Below are 12,650 nucleotides of genomic sequence, written 5' to 3'. Positions count from 1 at the left end.
ATGTTTAAAAACTGAGGCTGGTGGTTACATATCACAAATTTTTATTTACTAGTATAATGATTATCAGGATGGCTTTAATGATTTTTAAATGTACATATGTATGAATTATGGCTGTATTTGGTACAAATTAAACTAATGAAATACTTTTTCTATACAATTTTCCTCTTAGTCTTAACATTATTATATGTATTATTCAGTCATGTATTAGGCACTATAATCCTCCCCTTCCCCATGGATTTGGTGTCCCCTGAATATTTATTTATGGCAAAGTGCTGAAACTTGTCAAGGGTCAACACAACCTGAATGTTTGTCCATGAGATATCACATGCAAGTATTTTATTCAATACAGTCACTAAAGTACCATTTCCCACAACTAAACAATGAAAGTGAATTATGCTTCTGACTACAATTTGATTACAGACAACTTTAATAGCCAGCACTGAATTTAAATTATAATAATAAAAAAGAAGCACTAAACCACAAGGGCTATACAGCATTGAATGTAAAGAATGAGGTGAAAAAGCTCTGGATTGCTGGTAATGCACTTACTTATGAGTCTTAAGACTGCAGTATACCATCTAATGGCAGTTCCTTTACACACATGGTGGGCAATTATGGTCTTGTTTATTTTGGTTGTACTGGATGAGTTTTGGCTCCCTCTAGGAAGTCATGACTAATACAAAGGTGAAATTACCACCACCCTGTGCATTTGCTGTGAAGGGTGATATGTATAGTCTCGCTTCCACTCGCCTAGAAGTTCAGCCTGCCTGTGGAGCTGTGGCCCTCAGGCAACACCTCTCCACTGATGGGATAGTATATTTGGTTTGACTAAGTGAACACCAGAGAATGTTTTTTTTTTTTTTCCACAGAATATTTTCCACTTTTGTCTCTGAACATTCAGGACTGGTCTAGGTTACAGAACAAGCTGTTATTAATCAAACCATGGTAAAGTCCTTGGAAGACTTCTTTTTATCACTGATGCATTTGGAAAACAGTTCTCGCATTATTGTGATTATTATTATTATTATTATTATTATCAAAAAGAAGCGCTAAGCCACAAGGGCTATACAGCGCTGCAAGGCAGGAAGGAAGCGAGGGCATCAGGTGGCAAAAGGGAGGTGGATGAGTAATAGGTTACGGATAACAGCGGAGCAGTGGATGGTGAAAGGGTAAAGGGCAGCAAGAGACTGAGCTAGAAAGGGCTGAGGGGAGTGCGTAAGGTATCATCATCAGAGTTTGTGGAGTAAATCAGTTGTTGTCAAGAAGTCAATGAGAGAGTCAGGATTAAAGGAGGGTCCATCAGCAAGAAGGGAAGGTAAAGAGAGAGTAGTAGAACGAAGACGACGTTGGAGGTAAATTCTGCGTGCTCGTTGATAGAGAGGGCAGTCTAACAGAATGTGGCTAATCGATACTGGAACTTGACACTACTCACAGAGAGGTACAGGGTGCCTCTCCATGAGATACCCGTGAGTAAGGGGAGTGTGGCCAATGCGAAGACGGGAGAGAGTGGTCTCCCAACCACGGCACTGATGACAAGAAGACGGCCAGTAACCTATGCTTGGTTTAATAGAATGAAGTTTCTTACCAAGCAGAGTTGACCAACGTTGTTGCCAACAGGCATGAAGGTGGGTAGCTATTGCAGCAAAATAGTCCAGAAATGGAACACCTCTATAGGAAATTGGTAGGTCATGTACTGCTGACCGCGCAGCAGTGTCTGCCTGTTCATTGCCCTGTACGTCGACATGACCAGGGACCCAACAAAAAATAATATCTTTATGCTTCGTAGAGATACGGCGTAGCCAAAGTTGGATACGGAGAACTAGGGGGTGAGATGTATCAAATTTTCGTATAGCCTGTAGAGCACTAAGGGAGTCTGAAACTACCACAAATGATGACACAGGCATAGATGTGATACGAATAAGTGCTGCAAGAATGGCATACAGTTCAGCAGTAAAAATGCTAGCCGAAGATAGTAAATGCCCCCACACGACGCTGTTCGGAAACACTGCTGCGAATCCGACGGCGTCTGAAGACTTAGAGCCATCTGTGTACACAGCGGTGGTATGAGAATGGGAGTGGAAGTGATCAAGAAAAAGAGAGCAGGAAGCCACAGTAGGCAGTTGAGCTTTCGAGCACGGGAGTGAGAAAGAACAGACCCGAACAGCTGGAACTTCCCAGGGATGTAGGGAAAAGTGAGATGCTACATGAACATATAAAGGTGGTAACTGAAGGGAAGACAAGAGTGAATGTAGGCAAAGAGAAAAGGGACGGAGCAAACGGGCAGCGAACGAATAAAGAATGTCTACTAATATCGGTGACCCATTCTATAAATGGAAGGATTGTGGAGATCGTGAGAGCGTACATAGTAGTGAAGGCAATGGGTATCACGGTGATCAGACAAGGATGGAACATTCGCTTCTGCATAGAGGCTCTCAACAGGGGAAGAGCGAAAAACACCAAGGCACAAACATAATCCTTGGTGATGGATAGAGTTAAGGCTAGAGAGAGTAGCAGGAGAAGCCGCGGAATAAATCTGGTCACCATAATCGAGTTTCGATAAAACGAGGGCTGAATGTAGGCGAAGCAGAGTTCAACGATCAGCTCCCCAGGAAAGATGAGCAAGGGTTTTAAGAAGGTTTAGCCGGCTGTGACAAGTTGCCTTCAGAGAGGTAATGTGAGGTTTCCAGGATAACCTATGGTCAAAGAGAAGACCTAGAAACCTGACTATCACATTCGGGGATACGGGAGCCATAGAGATACAAAGGATGATCGGAGATGACAGAGCGTCTAGCGAAAGTAATTTGGTGAGTTTTGGTACTTGAAAATTTAAACCCATGCGTGGTGGCCCAAGTTGAAACACGGTCGACCGCATGCTGGAGAGAAACTGCAATGAGATGACAGTCAGCGCCTGCACAAGCAATAGCGAAGTCATCAACATAGAATGATGACCAAATATTGGGTGGAAGAATAGAGGCCAAATCATTTATAGCAAGGAGAAAAAGTGTTGTGCTTAGAACACATCCCTGAGGGACACCTTCAGCTTGGACGAAGTCTGGGGAAAGAACATTATTGACTCGAACACGGAAATGTCTGTCAGTTAAAAAGTTCTTAAGGAAGGATGGTAGATTGCCTCGGAGGCCTAAGGAGTGGGCCTGGGCCAAAATATTATACCTCCAAGTTGTGTCATATGCCTTCTCAAGGTCAAAAAATATGGCAATAACCGAGTGATTATTCGCAAAGGCATTACGAACATACGTATCCAAGCGTAGTAAGGGGTCTATGGTAGAACGCCCCTTACGAAAGCCATATTGACTAGCGGAGAGACTGTTGTGTGTCTCTAAATACCACATTAAACGTCGATTTACGAGACGTTCTATCACTTTGCAAACTGCACTAGTAAGAGCGATGGGATGATAGTGGGAGGCATCATGTCCTGTAGTACCTGGTTTGCAGAAATTGAGAACAATGGCAGATTTCCACAGCTGGGGAAGAACTCCTTGTGCCCAAATAAGATTGAAGAGGTGTAAGAGGACTACAAGGGCTGACCGATGTAAATGTTGTAACATACGAATATGAATGTCGTCAGGCCCAGTTGCCGATGATCAGCAAGCTGAGAGCGTTGCCTCCAGTTCTTGAAGTGTAAAAGGCACATTATACTGTTCTTCTCTGAGAGAAGAAAAGTCCAAGGGTACTAACTCTCTGGCAGACTTTGAGGAAAGAAACGAGGGGCATAGATGGAGCCCCCGAGAAATACGGACCAGATGTGTGCCAAGTTCAATGGCAATGTCGAGAGGGTTTGCTACATCAACACCAGCGACCCATAGAACAGGAGCCGGGTCAGGAGAGTATTTACCACTCAATTTCCTCACTTTTTTCCAAACTGCACTCATAGAAGAAGCAGAGGTGATGGTGGAAACATAGTCTCACCAGCAAGTGCGTTTAGCTTCACGGATGACACGGCGAGCGATCGCACGCTTCTGCTTAAAATCAAGAAGTCTCTCAGCGGTTCTATTGTACCGGTACCTGCCCCATGCAGCGTGTTTCAAACGTACTGCACGAGCACAAGCAGGAGACCACCAAGGCACGCACTTCTGAGAATGCCTGCCTGAGGTTTGGGGTATAGAATGAGAAGCTGCGGTATAAACTGACGTCGAGAAGAGGTGTAGGAGCTCATCAATGGAGGATAAAGAAGGAACCTCACTAAAAGCAGTGAGTTGCGAGTAAAGATCCCAATTTGCCCGATCAAATTGCCAGCAAGGGCTACGGAAAGGTGGTGAATAGGAAGGAGAAGTAAGAATGATTGGAAAATGATCGCTGTCATGGAAGTCCGGTAGAACAGACCAGGTGAAGTCTAGTGCAGTGGAGGAAGAGCAGACTGATAGATCGATGCAAGAGAGTATGAGTACGAGGATCAAAATGGGTGGGAGTACCCGTATTTAAAACATGGAGGGGGTGAGAGGCGAGAAAAGCCTCCAACTGGATGCCACGTGAGTCACAATGAGACCCCACCAGAGGAAATGGTGGGCGTTAAAATCACCAAGTAACAGAAGTGGTGGTGGTAAGAAGACGTTCAAGCAGCGAAGGAATGGAGCGTTGCGAAGAATGGGGTTGTGAAGATGGAGGAGAGGGAAGAGAAGGAACAGGAAGTGAATCAGTGTCCACTGAAGGTTTAGTCTCTGCAATATATTCTGAAATGGCTTCAAGTGTTTCTGAATTCAAAGATGTATGGGAGACCATATTGGAGATAGAAGGGGGAGGGTGAGTAAAGATTGGGACAGTAATGGACTGTACCAAAGTAGAGGGGGAGGAAAGAGTGTAAGGGACTGGAGATGAAGTGTGGGGGGGGGGACAGAAGAGGCAGAAACCTGGGAGGTGGCAGAAGAGGGAGAAACTTGGGAGGGGACGGGGGTGGAAGGCATAGTACGAGGAGAAGGGTGAATCTCCACACTTGTGATAGAGCGAGAGAGAGGGGAAGAACTAGGCACCGAGACTGGAAAGGTAAAGTGTGGAGGTGGAAGAAGGGAAGGAAGGGGCAAACAAGATTTGAGCAATGTGGATTTTTTGGACTTCTGAGAAGTAGAGGGGCGATTGGTATTGGGTGTCGTACGAGGTCTTGTCGATACTGAGGCTTGTGAGGAAGGACGCGAAGATGTGAGAACAGACTGAGTTGTAGTCGGGACGTCAGAGCCAAGGACAGCAAAAGGATTAGATGCCGGAGTGGCTATGGAAGGGGTAACAACAGAGGAGGCTGCAGAAGATGGGACCCCAGAAGTGGGGGGATGTTTTGAAACACGAGAAAAAGAAACATGGGGTAGTCTCCCTTGGAGGCGGAGATGAGTAACTGCCATAGCATAAGGGAGACCTTCTGCCTCTTTGAGGCAACAGATTTCACGTTCATTTAAGTAGACCTGGCAACGGCGGGAGTACGAAGGGTGAGCTTCATTACAATTAAGGCAAGATGGAGGTTGACTGCAAGATGTATTAGAATGGTCGTCGGCACCACAGACTGGGCATTCGGCCATAGATCTGCAATATTTCGCTGGGTGACCAAAACGCCAGCAATTTCTACACTGTTGCGGTGTAGGTATCACCTTTCGAACTTGTAACCGATGTCCCGCGACATATACAGAGGACGGGGGTTCTTGGCTGTCAAAAGTTAAACGAGCTACATTGCAAGGGCAACGTCTCCGCCCACGGGCAGGAAGGACACAAGTGTCTACTTTGAGGATTGGGAGATCCTGGAGTTCCAGCTGTTCAAGAATGTCATTGCCACATGACTGGAAATTCTGTTGGACTATGGTATGGGGCAGAATGACAGTACCACTACAAGAATTGAGAGAAAGATGTTTTTCAATAATGATAGGAGTAGTATCTATATGCAAAAGGAGAGAAAGATCATGAGCTTGGGTAGCATTCTGGACAGTGACGATTCGCGTACCGCTCTTGAGAGCATGAAATGAAATATCTCTACCAACATGACGCAGGAGTGCTTTGCCAATACTATGGTCAGAAAGGTAGGCAGAAGAAGAAGTCGGTCTTAAAGTAAAGAATTTAGTCCATTGTGTGGTCCGAAACTGAGCGTGGAGAGGGAGTGCATGACGTGTCGGTCTTTTCCGAGTAGAATGGGAAGGTAACGAAGGAGCATCATCAGGAGATTGACATTGGCGTTTAGGAGTAGGACCGGAGTTGGTCCGGTGTGAAATGGGCGGGCGATTCGAAAATTGCCGTACCCGAGAGGGAGAAGCCGGAAGCATAGTCAAAGGAGAGCGGAGTTCAGACAAATCGAAGGAGTCAGTCGAAGCCCCGGTACCTGAAGCGGGTGAGGAAACAGCACCAGCAAGAGGTATAGGGGCATCAGGAGTGTCCGAAGAGTGGTCTAAAAACAAGGCAGGGTCAGAATGGGGTGTGGTATCAAGAAGGGGCCCGGGGGTAGTGGGTTCATGGATTGGGTTCTCCATGGTTAGGTTACTCCTTTGCTTTTTGTTTTTAAGAAAAAAAAAGAAGAAAAGAAAATAAAAATAAAAAAAGGGGGGAGCGGGGAGGAATAGTTCCCAGGAGGAATGAAAGGGCCAGAAATCTCCCTCCGCGCCCAAGAGGACCTCAGCACCGCTAGTAGCGCAGATGCAGCATGGAACCCGTGCCATACCCTACCCTTCATGCCAGTAAACCAGCAATCCGGGATAGCAACCTCACATCTGCCGAGCTACCTCGGTGGACAAAAGAGAGGGCGGCCGGATATCCGCCACAAAGCATACCTCCTTTGGCCACCACCCCCGGAATACAAAAGGTGGCTTCCAGAGATACACCCGTTGCCCGAAAGACACCCAAAGCTACTCCGGGGTACCGGAGAGGGATCGGGACATCCCCAGGCGATCCAGATTCCACGGCAAACTACGCCACCGCCAAGAACCTCAACAGAATGGGATGGACCCCGGTATCCTTTCCCCTACCTAGGAACTAGTGCGCCTGTCGGAGAAATCCCAAAGGCCAAAAAGAGGAAGGGCAAAAGGGAGGGGTGGGGAGGAGGAGGACGAGGAAAGGAAAAAGGGGAGGATGGGATAGGGGAGGGGAGATTGGGGGGTAATTAGGTTCGGTCTGAGGAAGAAGACTGACAGGTCTAATTCCTCAGACCAAGAGCCTCTTCACCACGCCAAGGAGCCCCCCTTGAAGAGGCGCATTATTGTGAAATGGCCACAATACACGCACACACTTATCACATGAAAAGGAACGTATCAAATCATGTTGATTATCCAAACACCATTTGATTGCTTGCACCATTTATCAGAGCACATAAAACTCATTTCTGATCTCTTTCAATGCTTTGGTGCCCCCACTTTCCGTGCTTTTTTTTTTTAGAAAGGCATCCTTCAACAAAAATACACACACAACATTCTGACAAGCTGATTTGTTACATCAACTTTACCTCTTCAAGGGGGGCTCCTTGGCGTGGTGAAGAGGCTCTTGGTCTGAGGAATTAGACCTATCGGTCTTCTTCCTCAGACCGAACCTAATTACCCCCCAATCTCCCCTCCCCTATCCCATCCTCCCCATCCTCCCCTTTTTCCTTTCCTCCTCCTCCTCCCCACTCCTCCCTTTTGCCCTTCCTCTTTTTGTCCTTTGGGATTTCTCCCACAGGCACGCTAGTTCCTAGGTAGAGGAAAGGACACCGGGGTCGATCCCATTCCGTTGAGGTTTCTTGGCGGTGGCGTAGTTTGCCGTGGAATCTGGATTGCCTATGGATGTCCCGTTGGTTAAAGAATATTTTTCTTATGCTCTTAAGGCGATTGCAGCGTATCATTCCCACCGTACAGGAATGCTGCCCGGGCTGCCGTGAGGCCTCTCGTCTTTCCCATGGGTGAATTGCTGTTTTCCTGTCTTATATTGAAAAACATCATTCCCTCCAATTCTTGTAGGTGGTTACCCGTTATTCTGCCCCATGCCATGGCGATTTGGAACAAAATTTCAGACATGTGGCACCCGATTTGTTCTAGGGGAACAGCTGGAAGGCTTCAAGATCTCCCAATCCTCGAAGTGCCGAAGCCGCCTTACGTTCTTCCTGCCCGTTGGAAGCGAGCGATACCCTAACCAATGTGTGGCTCGTTTGGCAACTGACGGCGAAGGAAACTCCATCCTCGGTTATATTAACTGGACCATTCCGGGTTACAAGTTGAAGGTGATCCCCTACCGCCAACGCATGTGTAGAAAATTGCTAGTGATTGTGTCAGCGAGAATGTTGCAGATCTATAGCCGAATATGCCCAGTGTGGTTCGCCGATGGCCATTCTGTCGGGTCTGCAATGATGCCCTCTTTGCCTTAATATCATGAGGCTCGCCGCCGTTGTCCTACGCCCTGATTGTCCAGTCTATTTAAGCCAATCGGAAATCTGTTACTCTGAGGACCGGAAGGATCTCCCCTTATGTACCATGGCAGTTTCTCATCTCCTCCACTTCTGGAAGGAACTGACGTGTTTCTTATTCCCGTGTTTCAAAAATCGTCCCCCCACTTCTGGTATCCCCATCTTCTGCTACCCACCTCTGTACAGGTTACCTCTCCCATAATCCACTCCTGTATCCTCAATCCTTTTGCTGTCCTCTGGCCTCAGGCGTCCCTGCTTCCAAGCGCCTCAGTCTAATCCTAAAGCTTGTTGAGGTTCTCTCTTACAAAGCCTATCAGTGTCAGGCCTTGGATACCTCATGCTGGACCTCCCTCTTCCCAATGACGTCCGTCCTACTGCTTACTCAAAAGTCAAAAGGTCCAGGTGGCTGCCTCCTGCCCATCTTCCCACCTCCTGATTTTGCCACTCCTGTCTCTGTCCCTAGTTCTTCCCCTCTCACTGGAAGCTCAGTTACAAGATGCAAGTTCAAGTCCACCTCCTCCGTGTGTAATGCCTTTACATTCCTCCCTGTTCCTCATTTCTTTCCTTCCTTCTGCCACCTCCCAAGGTTTTCCTGTTCTTCTTCTGTCCCTACCTGCCACCTTTCTCCATAGATTCCCTCCACCCTTCCAACCCCCTTACCCCTTGGTAGCAGGTACCAAGTCAATATGATTTCCAATCTGCTCATCCTCCCCTACCATTTTCCAATGTTGTCTCCCTCTGACTATCTCTGGGATTCTGAAACACTTGGGAAACCAATGTCTGAATATATTGCAGAGATGGAAACCATCAATGGACCACTGATCCACCTTCTAAACTCTTGCTCTCCTCTGCTCCATCTGTTGCCAACTCCTTTCTTCCTGGTTGCCACGTTCCTTCTTAATTTCTTGTAAGCTGACCCTCCACTGCTTGCCTTACCTGCGGATTTCAAGTATCTTTATCATTGCCATTCATGGCCTTTTTACAGTGGAATATACGTGGCCTCAGGGGTAATCGGGGTGAGCTTCAGATGTTACTCTCCCAGTTTGCCCCTGTTGGTGTTTGCTTACAGGAACCAAAATTACACTCTGCTGTTATTTCTCACATCTCAGGCTATAATTTATTGTATTCTTCAGATCCTTTTCCTGATGGGACCTTTAATGAAAGTGCCCTTCTTCTCCGCACTGATATTCCGTACCATCAGCTATTTGTTCATACTTCGCTGCATTACACAGCAGCCCGTATCCACTTACATAGGTGGTATACGCTCTGTTCTTTATATCTCTCTCCTTCTCGGGCATTATCTATTCCGGATTTTGCCTTCCTTGTTTCGTCATTACCGCCACCAATTCTGTTACTTGGTGATTTTAATGCCCACCATTTCCTCTGGGGAGGGTCTCACTGTGATTCCCGTGGAATTCAGTTAGAGGCTTTTCTTGCCACCCACCCCCTCCATGTTTTAAATACAGGTACTCACACCCATTTTGATCCTCGGACTCATACTCTCTCTTGCATCGATCTCTCAGTTTGCTCTTCCTCCGCCGCATTAGACTTTACTTGGTCTGTTCTCCCGGACTTACATGACAGTGATCATTTCCCAATCATTCTTACTTCCCCTTCATATTCGCCACCTCTTCGCACCCCACGCTGGCAATTTAATCGGGCAAATTGGAACCTTTACTCACACCTGACTGTTTTTAAAGAGGTTCCTTCTTCGTCCTCCATCGATGAGCTTTTACACCTCTTCTCATCCTCCGTTTTCACCGCAGCTTCTCATTCTATACCCCAAACTTCGAGCAGGCATTCTCAGAAATGCGTGCCTTGGTGGTCTCCTGCTTGTGCTCGTGCAGTACGTTTGAAACACGCTGCATGGGGCAGGTACCGGTACAATAGAACCACAGAGCGACTCCTTGATTTTAAACAGAAGCGTGCGATCGCTCGCCGTGTCATCCGTGACGCTAAACGCACTTGCTGGCGAGATTATGTCTCCACCATCACCTCTGCTTCCTCTATGAGTGCAGTCTGGAAAAAAGTACGAAAACTGAGTGGTAAATATTCTCCTGACCCGGCTCCTGTTCTGCGGGTTGCCGGTGTTGATATAGCAAACCCACTAGATGTTGCCAATGAAATTGGCAATCATCTGGTCCGTATTTCTCAGGGACTCCATCTATGCCCCTCATTTCTTTCCTCAAAGTCTGCCAGAGAGTTAGCACCCTTGGACTTTTCTTCTCTCAGAGAAGAACAGTATAATGTGCCTTTTACACTTCAAGAACTGGAGGCAACACTCTCAGCTTGTCGATCATCGGCAGCTGGGCCCGACGACATTCATATTCGTATGCTACAACATTTACATCAGTCAGCCCTTGCAGTCCTATTACGCCTTTACAATCTTATTTGGTCACAAGGAGTTCTTCCACAGCTGTGGAAATCCGCCATTGTTCTCCCTTTCCGCAAACCAGGCACTACGGGACATGAAACCTCCCACTATCGTCCCATTGCTCTTACCAGTGCAGTTTGCAAAGTAATGGAACGTCTAGTAAATAGACGTTTAGTGTGGTATTTAGAGACACACAACAGTCTCTCCACTCGTCAATATGGCTTTCGTAAGGGACGTTCTACCATAGACCCCTTACTGCGCTTGGATACGTATGTTCGTAATGCCTTTGCGAATAACCACTCAGTTATTGCCATATTTTTTGATCTTGAGAAGGCATATGACACAACTTGGAGGTATAATATTTTAGCCCAAGCCCACTCCTTAGGCCTTCGAGGCAATCTACCATCCTTCCTTAAGAACTTTTTAACTGACAGGCATTTCCGTGTTCGGGTTAATAATGTGCTCTCCCCGGACTTTATCCAAGCTGAAGGTGTCCCCCAGGGATGTGTTCTGAGCACAACACTTTTTCTCCTTGCTATTAATGATTTGGCCTCTAGTCTTCCATCAAATATTTGGTCATCACTCTATGTTGATGACTTCGCTATTGCCTGTGCAGGCGCTGACTGTCACCTCCTTACAGTTTCTCTCCAGCATGCAGTCGACCGTGTTTCCAATTGGGCCACCACACATGGGTTTAAATTTTCCAGCACTAAAACCCACCAAATCACTTTCACTAGACGCTCTGTCATCTCTGATCATCCTTTGTACCTCTATGGCTCACGTATCCCTGAACGTGATACAGTCAAGTTTCTGGGCCTCCTCTTTGATCGTAGGTTATCCTGGAAACCTCACATTACCTCTCTGAAGGCAACTTGTCACAGCCGGCTGAACCTTCTTAAAACCCTTGCTCATCTTTCGTGGGGAGCTGATCGTCGAACCCTCCTTCACCTACATTCCACCCTTATTTTATCGAAACTTGATTATGGTGACCAGATCTATTCAGCGGCATCTCCTGCTACTCTCTCTAGCCTTAACCCCATTCATCACCAAGGATTACGTTTATGCCTTGGTGCTTTTCGCTCTTCCCCTGTCGAAAGCCTCTATGCAGAAGCGAACGTTCCATCCTTATCCGATCGCCGTGATGCCCATTGCCTGCGCTACTATGTACGCTCTCATGATCTCCGCAATCCTTCCATTTATAGAATGGTCACTGATATTAGTAGACATTCTTTATTTGTTCGCCGCCCCTGCTTACTCCGTCCCTTCTCTCTTCGCCTTCATTCGCTCTTGTCTTCTCTTCAACTACCACCTTTCTATGTACATGTAGCATCACACTTTTCCCTACCCCCCTGGGAAGTTCCAGCTGTTCGAGTCTGTTCTTTCTCCCTCCCTTGCTCGAAAGCCCAACTGTCTACGGTCGCTTCCCGCTCTCTTTTTCTTGACCACTTTCACTCTCATTCTCATGCCATTGCTGTGTACACAGATGGCTCTAAGTCTTCTGACGGCGTAGGATTCGCAGCAGTGTTTCCGGACAGCGTCGTACAAGGGCATTTACTATCTTCAGCTAGTATTTTTACTGCTGAATTATATGCCATCCTTACAGCACTTATCCGTATTGCATCTATGCCTGTGTCATCATTTGTGGTTGTCTCAGACTCCCTTAGTGCTTTACAGGCTATACAAAAATTTGATACACCTCACCCCTTAGTCCTCCGTATCCAACTTTGGCTACGCCGCATCTTTACTAAGCATAAAGATATTGTTTTTTGTTGGGTCCCTGGTCATGTTGACGTACAGGGCAATGAACAGGCAGACACTGCTGCGCGGTCAGCAGTACATGACCTACCAGTTTCTTATAGAGGTATTCCATGTACGGACTATTTTGCTGTAATATCTTCCCACCTTCACACCCGTTGGCAA

The sequence above is a fragment of the Cherax quadricarinatus genome, chromosome 72, assembly GCF_038502225.1.
Source record: "Cherax quadricarinatus isolate ZL_2023a chromosome 72, ASM3850222v1, whole genome shotgun sequence".
Lineage (NCBI taxonomy): Eukaryota > Metazoa > Arthropoda > Malacostraca > Decapoda > Parastacidae > Cherax > Cherax quadricarinatus.
Note: the sequence above shows the minus strand (reverse complement) of the source record.